We start from the raw sequence: 16879 nt of genomic DNA on the forward strand, positions 1-16879 counted from the left end.
GAATTCATCAAAATAAGGCTTAAAAAGCATGTTTTTACACTTAGGCACAAATACGGGAGAGATAACAAAACCATGCTAATTTATAGGCTAAATGTGACAAAAGGTTATCAAAATGCTCTAAATTCAATACAAGACAAACCCTCAAATTGGGGTTTGTCAACCGTTCCCACCTTTATACTCAAACACTTATATGCTGCTGGCAGTGGACTATGTATCTAAATGGGTAGAGGCAATTGCAACACCCACTAATAATACTAAAATAGTGATAAAGTTCCTCCAAAAACACATCTTCAGTAGATTTGGTTTCCCTAGAGTATTAATCGGTGATGGAGGCACTCATTTCTGCAATAAACATTGATGAGCGGATATTTTATACGCTTTTTGGGGATAATTTCATGTAGATTTTAGTATGTTTTAATTAGTTTTTAGTTAAATTTTATTAGTTTTTAGGCAAAAATCATATTTCTGGACTTTACTATGAGTGTGTGTATTTTTCTGTGATTTCAGGTATTTTCTGGCTGAAATTGAGGAAGCTGAGCAAAAATCTGACTTAGGCTGAAAAAGGACTGTTGATGCTGTTGGATCCTGACCTCCCTGCACTCGAAATGGATTTTCTGGAGCTACAGGAGTTCAATTGGCGCGCTCTCAACGGCGTTGGAAAGTAGACATCCAGGGCTTTCCAGCAATATATAATAGTCAAGTACATGCTGCTGTCTGGAGTTAAACGCCAGAAACACGTCATGATCCGGAGTTGAACGCCCAAAACACGTCATAACTTGGAGTTTAACTCCAAGAAAAGCCTCTACTCGTGGATAGCTTTAGTCTCAGCCCCAGCACACACCAAGTGGGCCCCAGAAGTGGATTTCTGCACCAATTATCTTAGTTTACTCATATTCTGTAAACCTAGGTTACTAGTTTACTATTTAAACAACTTTTAGAGAATTATTCTGTACCTCATGACATTTTCAGATCTGAATTACATACTTTTTGACGGCATGAGTCTCTAAACTCCATTGTTGGGGGTGAGGAGCTCTGCAGCGTCTCGATGATTTAATACAATTCCTTTGTTTTCCATTCAAACACGCTTGTTCTTATCTAAGATGTTTATTCGCGCTTAATTGTGAAGAAGGTGATGATCCGTGACACTCATCACCTTCCTCAATCCATGAACGTGTGCCTGACAACCACCTCCGTTCTACATCAGATTGAATGAATATCTCTTAGATTCCTTAATCAGAATCTTCGTGGTATAAGCCGGATTGATGGCGGCATTCATGAGAATCCGGAAAGTCTAAACCTTGTCTGTGGTATTCCGAGTAGGATTCCGGGATTGAATGACTGTGACGTGCTTCAAACTCCTGATGGCTGGGCGTTAGTGATAGACGCAAAAGAATCAATGGATTCTATTCCAACCTGATTGAGAACCGACAGATGATTAGCCGTGCTGTGACAGAGCATAGGAACGTTTTCACTGAGAGGATGGGAAGTAGCCACTGACAACGGTGACACCTTACATAGAGCTTGCCATGGAAGGAATCTTGCGTGTGGGAAGAGGATTTCAAGGAAAAGTAGAAATTCAAAGGACAAAGCATCTCCAAAACTCCAACATGTTTCTCATTACTGCACAACAAGTAACACTGTTATTCTCTTTTATTTTTATAATCAAATCTGGTAATTTCACTTTTAATCCTATTGGCTTCCTGACTAAGATTAATAAAATAAACATTGATTGCTTCAAGCCAATAATCTCCGTGGGATCGACCCTTACTCACGTAAGGTATTACTTGGACGACCCAGTGCACTTGCTGGTTAGTTGTGCGAATCACAAATTCGTGCACCAAGTTTTTGGCGCCGTTGCCGGGGATTATTGAGTTTGGACAATTGAAGGCTTATTTTATTTCTTAGATTAGGAATATTTTATTTTTATTTTTATTGTTATAGAGTCATTAAATCTTGATAGGATAGTTTCTTTTCAAAAATTTCTTTTCAAAATTTATTATTTTTCTTTTAATTAATTGCTAATTTCGTGAAGTTTAGTGTCTTGTTCTAAGTTTGGTGTCAATTGCATATCTCATATTTTCTTTAAAATTTTCGACTTGTGTTCTTTGTTCTTCATTGATCTTCAAGTTGTTCTTGTTTATTTTTCTTGTTTGATCTTGAGTTTTTCTTGCTTTGTGTCTTTTCTTGTTTCACTTGTGTTCTTTTTAAAGCATTAATTGGAATATCTAGAACAAGTGTTATATTTATTCCCAATTGGCTAGAGTATTGGTTTATATTCTTGATAATTGGGTATACGCTTTGGAACCTTTTTCAAAAATAATTTTTCTTGATTTAATCTTGTGCCAAACTTTAAGTTTGGTATTTTCTTGTTAATCTTTCATAATTTTCGAAAATTTCATTAAAGTTTTCTAAAAATTTTAAGTTTGGTGTTCTTCCTTTTGTTCTTGGTGTTCTTGTGAATCTTCAAGGTGTTCTTGAGTTTTTCCTGTGTCTTGATCTTAAAATTTTTAAGTTTGGTGTTCCTTGGTGTTTTCCCTCCAAAATTTTCGAAAATAAGGAGCATTAGATCTAAAAATTTTAAGTCTTGTGTCTTTTGTGTGTTTTTCTCTTTCATCACAAAATTCAAAATTCAAAAAAAAAATTTATATTTTCTAACTAATTTTGAACTTCTCTTTTCGAAAATTTTATATAAAAATTCAAATTTCAATTTCAAAATATTTTCAATTTCTTTTATTTATTTCGTTTTTTTTATTCTATTTTATAAAAATTAATTCAAAAAAAAAATCAACATATAAATTATCCCTTGTATTCCATCATGGAAGCAAGTAGGAATGAACAGTCCAAGAGGACTCTGGGGTCATATGCTAACCCCACTACTGCTTCATATGGAAGTAGTATCTGTATACCCTCCATTGGAGTTAGTAGCTTTGAGTTGAATCCTCAGCTCATTATCATGGTGCAGCAAAACTGTCAGTATTCTGGTCTTCCACATGAAGAACCTACAGAATTTCTGGCACAATTTTTGCAAATTGCTGACACAGTACATGATAAGGAAGTGGATCAGGATGTCTACAGATTATTACTGTTTCCATTTGCTGTAAAAGATCAAGCTAAGAGGTGGTTAAATAACCAGCCTAAAAACAGCATAAAAACATGGAAGCAGCTGTCAGAAAAATTCCTGAATCACTATTTCCCTCCAAAACGGATGACACAGCTAAGGCTAAGCATCCAAGGCTTCAAACAAGGGGATAATGAATCTCTTTATGATGCCTGGGAGAGATACAGAGAGATGCTAACAAAATGCCCCTCTGAAATGTTTTCAGAATGGGTGCAATTAGACATCTTCTACTATGGGCTTACAGAAAAAGCTCAGATTTCTCTGGACCACTCAGCTGGTGGATCTATACATATGAGAAAAACAATTGAAGAGGCTCAAGAGCTTATTGACACAGTTGCCAGAAATCAACATCTGTACCTAAGCAGTGAATCTTCCATGAAAGAAGAAGCTAAAACAGTAACTGCTGAACTCAGTCCGGTGGATCAGGCTAATGAATTCAATCAGCAATTAGACTTTCTAACTCAGCAGCTAGCCGAATTCAAGGAAATATTACAGGAAACAAGAATGGCTAACAGGAATATGGAAGTACAATTAAAGCAGACAGAAAAGCAACTGTCAAAATAAATAACAGAAGAATTCCAAGCAGTTCAATTAAGAAGTGGGAAAATATTAAATACCTCACTTCAAAGCAGCAGGAAACCAAGAAATGAACAGGTGGATACTAAAAATCCCTCTGAGGACAATCAGAGCCCAGAGAGGAATAAAGCTGGCGCTGAACGCCCAGACCATGCTCATTCCTGGCGTTCAACGCCAGGAACAAGCATGAATCCGGCGTTGAACGCCCAAAGGGAGCATGGTTCTGGCGTTCAAACGCCAGTAACAAACAAGGAAGTGGCGTCTAACGCCACTCCAGCTCCCACCACTGGCATTCAAATACCAGTGGGGAATCAGTCACATACAAGTGCTGATAACAACCCTTCTAAAAAGGCTTCCCAACCCACTTCTGTAGGTAATAAACCTGCAGCAACTAAGGTTGAGGAATACAAAGCCAAAATGCCTTATCCTCAAAAACTCCGCCAAGCGGAACAGGATAAGCAATTTGCCCGCTTTGCAGACTATCTCAGGACTCTTGAAATAAAGATTCCGTTTGTAGAAGCACTTGAGCAAATACCCTCTTATGCTAAGTTCATGAAAGAGATCTTAAGTCATAAGAAGGATTGGAGGGAAACTGAAAAAGTTTACCTCACTGAAGAATGCAGTGCAGTCATTCTGAAAAGCTTACCTGAGAAGCTTAAAGATCCTGGGAGCTTTATGATACCATGCACATTAGAGGGCACTTGCACCAAGCAAGCTTTATGTGATCTTGGGGCAAGTATCAACCTAATACCTGCATCTACTATCAGAAAGCTTGGTTTAGCTGAAGAAATCAAACCAACCAGGATATGTCTTCAACTTGCTGATGGCTCAATTAAATACCCATCAGGAGTGATTGAAGACATGACTGTCAAGGTTGGGCCATTCGCCTTTCCTATTGACTTTGTGGTGCTGGAAATGGAGGAGCACAAGAGTGCAACTCTCATTCTAGGAAGACCTTTCCTAGCAACTGGCCGAACCCTCATTGACGTCCAAAAAGGGGAAGTAACCTTGAGAGTCAATGAGGAGGAGTTCAAGTTGAATGTTGTCAAAGCCATGCAACATCCAGACACCCCAAATGACTGCATGAGTGTTGATATTATTGACTCTCTGGTAAGAGAGGTCAATATGGCTGAGAGTCTCGAATCAGAGCTAGAGGACATCTTTAAAGACGTTCAGCCTGATCTGGAGGAGTCAGAGAAAATAGTAGAACCTCTGAAAATCCCTCAGGAAGAGGAGAAACCTCCTAAACCCGAGCTCAAACCATTACCACCTTCCCTAAAATATGCATTTTTGGGAGAAGGTGATACCTTTCCTGTAATCATAAGCTCTATCTTAGAGCCACAGGAAGAGGAAGCACTAATTCAAGTGCTAAGGACACACAAGACAGCTCTTGGGTGGTCCATCAGTGATCTCAAGGGCATTAGCCCAGCTAGATGTATGCACAAAATCTTACTAGAGGGTGACGCCAAGCCAGTGGTTCAACCACAAAGGCGGCTGAACCTAGCCATGAAGGAAGTAGTGCAGAAAGAGGTTACTAAATTACTAGAGGCTGGGATTATTTATCCTATTTCTGACAGCCCCTGGGTGAGCCCTGTCCAAGTCGTCCCTAAGAAAGGTGGCATGACAGTGGTTCATAATGAAAAAAATGAACTGGTTCCTACAAGAACAGTTACTGGGTGGCGTATGTGTATTGATTACAGAAGGCTCAATACAACCACCAAAAAGGATCATTTTCCTTTACCATTCATAGACCAGATGCTAGAAAGACTAGCAGGTCATGAATACTACTGCTTCCTGGATGGATATTCAGGTTATAATCAAATTGCAGTAGACCCCCAGGATCAGGAGAAAACGGCGTTCACATGCCCATCTGGAGTATTTGCATACAGAAGGATGCCATTTGGCCTATGCAATGCACCTGCAACCTTTCAGAGGTGCATGCTCTCAATTTTCTCTGATATGGTGGAAAAATTTCTGGAAGTCTTCATGGATGACTTTTCAGTGTTTGGAGACTCATTCAGCTCCTGCCTTAACCATTTAGCACTTGTTCTAAAGAGATGCCAAGAGACTAACCTGGTTTTAAACTGGGAGAAGTGTCACTTTATGGTGACTGAAGGAATTGTCCTTGGGCACAAAATCTCGAACAAGGGGATAGAGGTGGATCAAGCTAAGGTAGAGGTAATTGAAAAATTACCACCACCCACCAATGTTAAGGCAATCAGAAGCTTTCTGGGGCATGCAGGATTCTACAGGAGGTTTATAAAGGATTTTTCAAAAATTGCCAAACCTCTGAGCAACTTACTAGCTGCTAACACGCCATTTATCTTTGATAAAGAGTGTCTGCAAGCATTTGAGACTCTGAAAGCTAAATTGGTTACAGCACCAATCATCTCTACACCAGACTGGACATTACCATTTGAATTAATGTGTGATGCCAGTGACCATGCCATTGGTGCAGTATTGGGACAAAGGCATGACAAGCTTCTGCACGTCATTTACTATGCCAGCCGTGTTTTAAATGACGCACAGAAGAATTACACAACCACAGAAAAAGAGCTACTTGTAGTGGTTTACGCCATTGACAAATTCAGATCCTATTTAGTAGGATCAAAAGTGATTGTGTATACAGATCATGCTGCTCTTAAATATCTACTCACAAAGCAGGATTCAAAACCCAGACTTATAAGATGGGTGCTGCTTCTGCAAGAGTTTGATATAGAAATAAGAGACAGAAAAGGGACAGAGAATCAAGTAGCAGATCACCTGTCCCGAATAGAACCAGTAGAAGGGGCATCCCTCCCTCTCACTGAGATCTCTGAAACCTTTCCGGATGAGCAACTCTTTGCCATCCAGGAAGTGCCATGGTTTGCAGACATTGCAAACTACAAGGCAGTGAGATTCATACCCAAAGAGTACAGTAGACAGCAATCAAAGAAGCTGATCACAGATGCAAAGTATTATCTTTGGGATGAGCCGTATCTCTTTAAGAGATGTGCAGACGGAGTAATCCGTAGATTTGTGCCTAAAGAAGAAGCGCAGAAGATCCTTTGGCATTGCCATGGATCACAGTATGGAGGACATTTTGAAAGTGAGCGAACAGCTACAAGAGTCCTCCAAAGTGGCTTCTACTGGCCTACTCTCTATAAAGATTCCCGAGTGTTTGTACTTAATTGTGACAGTTGCCAAAGATCTGGCAATCTACCTCACAGTTATGCCATGCCTCAACAAGGGATCTTGGAGATTGAGTTGTTTGATGTATGGGGCATTGACTTCATGGGACCTTTCCCACCATCATACTCAAACACTTATATTTTGGTGGCAGTGGATTATGTATCCAAATGGGTGGAGGCTATTGCAACACCCACTAATGACACTAAGACAGTGTTAAAATTCCTCCAGAAACACATCTTCAGCAGATTTGGTACCCCTAGAGTATTAATCAGTGATGGGGGCACTCATTTCTGCAATAAACAGCTTTACTCTGCTTTGGTTCGTTATGGAGTTAGCCATAGGGTAGCTACTCCATATCACCCACAGACTAATGGGCAAGCTGAAGTCTCAAATAGAGAACTCAAAAGAATCCTGGAACGGACTGTAATTAACCGTAGAAGAGATTGGGCAAGGAGCTTGGATGATGCTCTGTGGGCATACAGAACAGCATTCAAGACCCCTATAGGGACCTCTCCATACCAGCTTGTGTATGGAAAGGCATGTCACTTGCCAGTGGAACTGGAACACAAGGCCTATTGGGCAACCAGATTCCTAAACCTTGATGCCAAATTAGCTGGAGAAAAATGATTGCTTCAGTTAAATGAGCTAGAGGAATTTAGACTCAATGCTTTCGAGAATGCAAAAATTTACAAAGAGAAAGCAAAAAGATGGCATGATAAGAAATTGTCATCCAGAGTCTTTGAGCCAGGGCAGAAAGTTCTGCTATTTAATTCCAGGCTCAAAATATTCCCCGGGAAATTAAAATCCCAGTGGAGAGGTCCATATGTGATTACAAGCGTATCACCATATGGATACGTAGAGCTTCAGGATAATGAATCCAACAAAAAGTTCATTGTTAATGGACAGAGAATTAAACATTATCTTGAAAGTAACTTCGAGCAAGAATGCTCGAAACTGAGACTTGATTAGAACTCAGTGGTAGTCCAGCTAAAGACAATAAAGAAGCGCTTGCTGGGAGGCAACCCAGCCATTTACAAAGTTTATTTACTAATTAAATAAATTTTCTTTTTTTACAGGTATGTGTCCAAGTATCTTCAAAGGGTAAAAATTGCAATTGATTGAATTTACAGAGTTACAGGGAAATTTGGAAGCTCACTGGCGTGAAAAAGCCAGTAAGAAAGATTTTGGGCGTTGAACGCCCAAAAGAAGCACCCACTGGGCGTTCAACGCCAGTAAGGGTAGCCATCTGGGCGTTAAACGCCAGAAAGGATCATCTTCTGGGCGTTGAACGCCAGAAAGAAGCACCTTCTGGGCGTTTAACGCCAGAGTGTTAGCATCCTGGGCGTTCAGAAAAATGCCCAATGACAAAGGACTTCCTGGCGTTCAACGCCAGAAAGAAGCATCAGCTGGGCGTTGAACGCCCAGGAGAAGCAGCATTTGGGCGTTAAACGCCCAAAACATGCATCGTTTGGGCATTTAACGCCAGGATGGTGGGGAGGAGGTAAAATTCGTTTTTCTTTACAATTTTTCTAAATTTTTATGTTTCAATTCATGATTTCTTGCATAAACATGTTTCAAAATGTCATTCTTCAAAATCAAATTAGTTTTCTAAGAACCCTAATTTCTAAAATACCTTTTTCAAAAATATCAAATGTATCTTAATTCATAAACACAAATCTTTTTCCAATCCAATTCTTTTTCAAATATTTTTAATTTCTTCTCATATCTTTTTCAAACTCATCTTATCTTTTTTCGAAACTGCCTCTCCTTCTACTCCTCTCCTTTCCTTTCTTTTGCTTGAGGACAAGCAAACCTCTAAGTTTGGTGTGATTTGCCATGATCACTGAGTTAAAACTCATTAAGATCATGGCACCTAAGAGAACAGGAAGAGCAAGGATGTGAACTTAAGGGAGCTGAAGCGTCAGAAATTAATTCTTGAAGGCACCCCACAGACTAGAGGAACATCCACTTCCCAAAATACAGGTTGTTAAGTTCTAATTCTAGCTTTAACTCTGTGATAGTATTATTATAGGATTTTACCTTAGAAGTTATATAGGAGTAGTAGTAATTAGCATATCTATTTTGGCTTTATTTCCAATTAAGTTATAACTTATTTTTCTCATCATCATCAAACATGAATAAAATAGTAGATTTGTAGAATAAAGAGGCAATTTAATTTTTTCGAGTTCTTAATAAGGAAAATTCTAATTATTTATATGTGGTGGCAATACTTTTTGTCTTCTGAATGAATGCTTGAACAGTGCATATTTTTGATATTGAATTTTATGAATGTTAAAATTGTTGGCTCCTGAAAGAATGATGAACAAGAGAAATGTTATTGATGATCTGAAAAATCATGAAATTGATTCTTGAAGCAAGAAAAAGCAGTGAAAAAAAAATTTTTCTTGCGAAAAAAAAAATATTTGGATCAAAAGGAATAAAAGCCAAACAGCCCTTAAAACCAAAAGGCAAGGGTGAAAAGGATCCAAGGCTTTGAGCATTAATGGATAGGAGGGCCCAAGGAAATAAATCCAGGCCTAAGCGGCTAAATCAAGCTGTCCCTAACCATGTGCTTGTGGCATGCAGGTCCAAGTGAAGAGCTTGAGACTGAGTGGTTAAAGTCGTGATCCAAAGCAAAAGAGTGTGCTTAAGAACTCTGGACACCTCTAATTGGGGACTCTAACAAAGCTAAGTCACAATCTGAAAAGGTTCACCCAATTATGTGTCTGTGGCATTTATGTATCCGGTGGAAATACTGGAAAACAAAGTGCTTAGGGCCATGGCCAAGACTCATAAAGTAGCTGTGTTCAAGAATCAACATACTAAACTAGGAGAATCAATAATACTATCTGAATTCTGAGTTCCTATGGATGCCAACCATTCTGAATTTCAAAGGATAAAGTGAGATGCCAAAACTGTTCAGAAGCAAAAAGCTACTAGCCCCACTCATCTAATTAGAATCTGAGCTTCACTTGAAACTCTGAGATATTATTGTTTCTTAATTTCTTTTCATCCTATTTTATTTATCTAGTTGCTTGAGGACAAGCAACAGTTTAAGTTTGGTGTTGTGATGAGCGGATATTTTATACGCTTTTTGGGGATAATTTCATGTAGATTTTAGTATGTTTTAATTAGTTTTTAGTTAAATTTTATTAGTTTTTAGGCAAAAATCATATTTCTGGACTTTACTATGAGTGTGTGTATTTTTCTGTGATTTCAGGTATTTTTTGGCTGAAATTGAGGAAGCTGAGTAAAAATCTGACTTAGGCTGAAAAAGGACTGTTGATGCTGTTGGATCCTGACCTCCCTGCACTCGAAATGGATTTTCTGGAGCTACAGGAGTCCAATTGGCGCGCTCTCAACGGCGTTGGAAAGTAGACATCCAGGGCTTTCCAGCAATATATAATAGTCCATACTTTGCGCGAAGATAGACGACGTAACTTGGCGTTGAACGCCAAGTACATGCTGCTGTCTGGAGTTAAACGCCAGAAACACGTCATGATCCGGAGTTGAACGCCCAAAACACGTCATAACTTGGAGTTTAACTCCAAGAAAAGCCTCTACTCGTGGATAGCTTTAGTCTCAGCCCCAGCACACACCAAGTGGGCCCCAGAAGTGGATTTCTGCACCAATTATCTTAGTTTACTCATATTCTGTAAACCTAGGTTACTAGTTTACTATTTAAACAACTTTTAGAGAATTATTCTGTACCTCATGACATTTTCAGATCTGAATTACATACTTTTTGACGGCATGAGTCTCTAAACTCCATTGTTGGGGGTGAGGAGCTCTGCAGCGTCTCGATGATTTAATACAATTCCTTTGTTTTCCATTCAAACACGCTTGTTCTTATCTAAGATGTTTATTCGCGCTTAATTGTGAAGAAGGTGATGATCCGTGACACTCATCACCTTCCTCAATCCATGAACGTGTGCCTAACAACCACCTCCGTTCTACATCAGATTGAATGAATATCTCTTAGATTCCTTAATCAGAATCTTCGTGGTATAAGCCGGATTGATGGCGGCATTCATGAGAATCCGGAAAGTCTAAACCTTGTCTGTGGTATTCCGAGTAGGATTCCGGGATTGAATGACTGTGATGTGCTTCAAACTCCTGAGGGCTGGGCGTTAGTGACAGACGCAAAAGAATCAATGGATTCTATTCCAACCTGATTGAGAACCGACAGATGATTAGCCGTGCTGTGACAGAGCATAGGAACGTTTTCACTGAGAGGATGGGAAGTAGCCACTGACAACGGTGACACCTTACATAGAGCTTGCCATGGAAGGAATCTTGCGTGTGGGAAGAGGATTTCAAGGAAAAGTAGAAATTCAAAGGACAAAGCATCTCCAAAACTCCAACATGTTTCTCATTACTGCACAACAAGTAACACTGTTATTCTCTTTTATTTTTATAATCAAATCTGGTAATTTCACTTTTAATCCTATTGGCTTCCTGACTAAGATTAATAAAATAAACATTGATTGCTTCAAGCCAATAATCTCCGTGGGATCGACCCTTACTCACGTAAGGTATTACTTGGACGACCCAGTGCACTTGCTGGTTAGTTGTGCGAATCACAAATTCGTGCACCAAACATCTTTACTCTACTATAGTCCGGTATGGAATTAGCCACAAGGTGGCAACTCCGTATCATCCACAGACAATTGGGCAAGCTGAGGTCTCTAATAGAGAACTAAAAAGAATCCTGGAGCAGACCGTAATGGCCCGTAGAAAGTATTGTGCAAAAAGCATGGATAATGCTCTGTGGGCATACAGAACAGCATTCAATACTCCTATAGGAACTTCTCCATACCAACTTGTGTATGGCAAGGCCTGTCATCTGCCTGTGGAACTGGAACACAAGGCCTACTGGACAACCAGATTCCTAAACCTTGATGACATGACAAGAAATTGTCATCCAGAGTCTTTGAACTAGGACAAAAGGTCATGCTATTCAACTATAGACTCAGATTATTCCCTGGGAAATTAAAATCCCGGTGAAGGGGACTATATGTGATTACAAGTGTGTCACCATATGGATATGTGGATCTTCAGGATACTGACTTTGATAAAAGATTCATTGTTAATGGACAAATAGTCAAACACTATCTTGAAAGCAATATCGAGCAAGAATTCTCAGCACTGAGACTAGAATAATGCTCAGTAAGGTCCAGCTAAAGATAATAAAGAAGCGCTTGCTGGGAGGCAACCCAGCCATTGGTTAAGTATATTTATATTTAAATAATAATTTTAGGAGTTTGACATAAAATTTATCTTCAATTACAGGAGTTCACAAAGTTACAGAAGGATTTAGAGCAGAAAATAGAGAAAAGGAGCTCACTGGCAGAAAAATGCCACTAAAGAGCATTTTTGGGAGTTAAACGCCAGAATGGGTATCATTCTGGGCATTTAACGCCAGACTTGCAACATCCTGGGCTTTTAGAAAAATGCCCAGTGATAAAGGAAATCTGGCGTTTAAACGCCAGCCAAGGTACCTGGTTGGGCATTTAAACGCCCAAAACAAGCAGCAATTGGGCGTTAAACGCCCAAAACATGCTACTCCTAGGCGTTTGACGCCAAGAACATGGAGGGGAGGAGTTTCTTGTTCCCAACTCATATTTTTTCTAAATTTTCATATTTCCACCCATATTTCTTGCATGAACATGTTACAAATCCTCATCTTTCAATTTCAATTTCAGAAATTTCTTAATCCAAAAAAAAATCTTTTTCTATTTTTTTTAAAATCTTTGTCAAAACTCATATATCTTTTTAATTTCTTTTCAAATCTTTTCCAAAACTCATATATCTTTTTTATTTCTTTTCAAATCTTTTTCAACCCATTACATTATCTTTTCAAAATTAGATTTATCCATTTCAAATCTTTCTCTTATCTTTTCAATTTTAACAAACATCTTTTGCATATCATAACTATCTTTTTACAAATCATATCTTCTATCATATCTTTTTCAAAATTTTTGAACCCACCCCTCTCCCTTTTAAATTCACATTCGGCTATCCCCTCTCCTCCACCATTCGAAATCATCTCTCCTTCTCTTCCTCTCCTTTTCTTTCTTTTGCTTGAGGACAAGCAAACCTCTAAGTTTGGTGTGCTTTTCGTGATCACTGAGCCAAGACTCACCAAGATCATGGCTCCTAAGGGAAAACAAACCACCTCAAGAGGCAAGAAAGAGAATATTCTAAAATCACTTTGGAATCAAGAGAGGTTCTTAACCAAAGAACATGCAGACCATTATTATAAAATAATGGGTCTGAGGTCAGTGATCCCGAAAGTTAAATTTGATCTGAAAGAATATGAATATCCGGAGATCTAAGAGCAGGTTCTAAACAGAGGCTGGGAAATCCTAGCTAATCATGAGACAAAGGTGGAAAGAAACATGGTTCAGGGATTCTACTCAAATCTGTGGCAAACAGATAAAACAGAGAATGTCTGGAACCGCCTTCTATACCTTTCGAACTATGGTCAGAGGGAGGATTATCTACTTCCACCTTGACAGCGTAAGAGAGATCTTCAAGCTGCTTCAACTACAAGATGACCCAGAATCCTTGAACAGGAGGATTGTGAGTCAAGATAAGTACTTGGACCAAGTTCTAAAGGACGTATGCATCCCTGGAGCCAAGTGGGTAACCAACACAAAGAATGTCCCAATTCAACTCAAGAGAGGGGATCTCAAACCAGTTGCTAGAGGCTGGCTGGATTTTATTGGGCGTTCCATACTACCCACCAGCAATCGCTCTGAGGTCATTGTTAAAAGAGCAGTGATGATCCATTGCATCATGATGGGAAACGAAGTGGAAGTTTATCATCTGATTGCTTGTGAGCTTTATACAATTGCAAACAAGAACTCCACTGAAGCCAAATTAGCCTACCCAAGCTTGATTTCTCTGCTATGTAAAGATGCTGGATTGAAAATGGGAGTAGATGAGTATATCTCAGTTGATCTCCCAATCATAAAAAAGTCAATGGAAGGGCAACAAGTGCAAGACATTCCCATCAATAGGAGGGCGCAGGAGTTCCTCCCAAAAATCCCACAGCTTGACTACTGGAACCGCCTAGAAGCATCTATCACCAAGCTGCAAGAAGCCATGGATCAAATGAAAGAAGAACAGCAAAATTAAAATAGCATACTCTGCAAGCTGCTTAAGGAACAGGAGAAGCAAGGGCGTGAAATGCAGGAGCTGAAACGCTAGAAGCTATCTCTTGAAGGGCCAGACACCCCACAGATTGAAGGAGCATCCACCTTCCAAAATAAATGTTGTTGAGTGACGTGGCGGAAATTGGCAGACTAAGAAATTAATATGAGTGATACGTTGCAAGTACAGTTCTTAACCAACAAAAATCCGCTTATCAATTTAGAAAGGTTGTCACAAAATCAGAATTAAAATACTAGGAGTATGAATCCCAGGTCATCTCCCAATGAGTTGCAAGAAGATGCTCTATCTTATTAATTAGAGGTTTTCCAAAATGGTTTTGAGTTGATAAACGGGGAATTAAATTAGAGAATTGATGTAATTTAAATAAAAATCTTGACCGGGAGTGGATTAATCAGAGGTTCTATCCTTGTTGGAGTTTTCCCATGTTAAATTCACATTTTTGGACTTTACTATGAGTTTGTGTGTTTTTCTGTGATTTCAGGTAATTTCTGGCTGAAATTGAGGGACTTGAGCAAAACTCTGAAAAAGGCTGACAAAAGGACTGCTGATATTGTTGGAATCTGACCTCCCTGCACTCGAAATGAATTTTGTGGAGCTTCAGAACTCCAAATGGCAGGCTCTCAACAGCGTTGGAAAGTAGACATCCAGAGCTTTCCAGCAATATATAATAGTTCATACTTTATTCAGGAATTGACGACGTAAAGTGGCGCTCAACGCCAAGTACATGCTGCTGTCTGGAGTTAAACGCCAGAAACACGTCATAACCCGGAGTTGAACGCCAGAAACACGCCATAACTCGGTGTTCAACTCCAAGAAAAGCCTCAGCTCGTGGATAGATCAAGCTCAGCCCAAGCATACACCAAGTGGGCCCCGGAAGTGGATTTATGCATCAATTACTTACTCATGTAAACCCTGGTAGCTAGTCTAGGATATATAGAACATTTAGCTATTGTATTAGTCGTCTTTTGACCACGTTTCATCTTTGGTCTCAGTTTTGTTTTATTATTCATCTTAAGAGGCTATTGATCATGTTTTAGGGGGCTGGCCATTCGGCCATGCCTGAACCTTTCACTTATGTATTTTCAACGGTGGAGTTTCTGCACACCATAGATTAAGGGTGTGGAGCTCTGCTGTACCTCAAGTTTCAATACAATTACTATTACTTTCTATTCAATTCTCTTTTATTCTTATTCCAAGATATACGTTGCACTTTAACTTGAAGAATATGATGATCCGTGACACTCATCATCATTCTCACCTATTTTGGTCTTGTGTTTAAGGCACATGGCCATCCCTCTGTGACAAAAGAGAGTAAGCATGAAGAGCTTCTCTTAGTTCAGAGTCAAGAAGAGCCCCTACAGTCAAACTCTAAGTTTGGTGTTGGGAGGCCACAACCAAACTCTAGGTTTGGTGTTAAGACCCCATATCCAAACTCTAAGTTTGGTGTTGGGACTATACAACATTGACCTGATCACCTTTATGGCTCCTTGAGAGCCCACTGTCAAGCTATTGACATTAAAGAAGCGCTTGTTGGGAGGCAACCCAATTTTATTTATCTAATTTTATTTTATTGTATTTTATTGTTATTTTGTGTTTTATTAGGTGCATGATCATGAGGAGTCACGAAAAAATCATAAAAATTAAAAACAGAATCAAAAACAGCAGAAGAAAAATCACACCCTGGAGGAAGCACAGACTGGCGTTCAACGCCAGTAAGAAGCATCTGGCTGGCGTTCCACGTCAGAACAGAGCATGAATCTGGCGCTGAACCCCAGAAACAAGCAACATTCTGGCGTTTGAACGCCAGGAATGTGCCTAGAGGAAAAGCTGGCGCTGAACGCCAGTAACAAGCATGAAACTGGCGTTCAACGCCAGAAACATGTTACATATGGGCGTTGAACGCCCAGAACGTGCACCACTCGGCGTTTAAACGCCAGAATGGTATGCAAAGGCATTTTACATGCCTATTTGGTGCAGGGATGGAATTCCTTGACACCTCAGGATCTGTGGACCTCACAGGATCCCCACCTACCTCGCCCCCTCTCTCTCCATTTATGGTCATCCCTTCTGTTTTTCATTCACCACCTACATCTATCCACTCTTCCCCATACACCCCACCTACCTTTAAAATTCAAATTCTCTTTCCCACCCAATCCCACCCATATAGCCGAATACACACATCCCTCAATCTCCTCCATATCTTCTTCTTATTCTTCATCTTTTCTTTCTTCTCTTACTCGAGGGCGAGCAATTTTCTAAGTTTGGTGTGGTAAAAGCATAGCTTTTTGCTTTTCCATAACCATTAATGGCACCTAAGGCCAGAGATATCCAAAAAAAAAAATAGAGAGAGAAAAGGGAAGACAAAAGCTTCCATCTCTGAGTCATGGGAGATGGAAAGACTCTTCTAAAGGGTTTATAGCTCAGTGGTAGAATATTTGACTGCAAATCAAGAGATCCCTAAGATACCTCAGGGGATAAATTTCCCTCCACACAATTATTGGAAGCAACTAAGGGTAGGAACACCAAATTTACTAGGAATTATTCAACAGAAGCAAGGAAGAGACATAGAGGAGCTCAAAGAGCACCATTGGTTCTTCAAGAAGGCGCTACCCTCACTAATGTGGACTCATTCCTTGTTCTTATTTCTCTGTTTTTTTTTATTTTTTTATGCTTCATGTTTATTTATGTTTTGTGTCTCTACTTCATGATCATTAATGTTTAGTAACTATGTCTTAAAGCTATGAATAAAATCTATTAATCCTTCACCTCTCTTAAAAGAAAAATGTTTTAATTCAAAAGAACAAGAAGTACATGAATTTCAAATTTATCCTTGAA

Source organism: Arachis stenosperma, chromosome 9, assembly GCF_014773155.1.
Source record: "Arachis stenosperma cultivar V10309 chromosome 9, arast.V10309.gnm1.PFL2, whole genome shotgun sequence".
Lineage (NCBI taxonomy): Eukaryota > Viridiplantae > Streptophyta > Magnoliopsida > Fabales > Fabaceae > Arachis > Arachis stenosperma.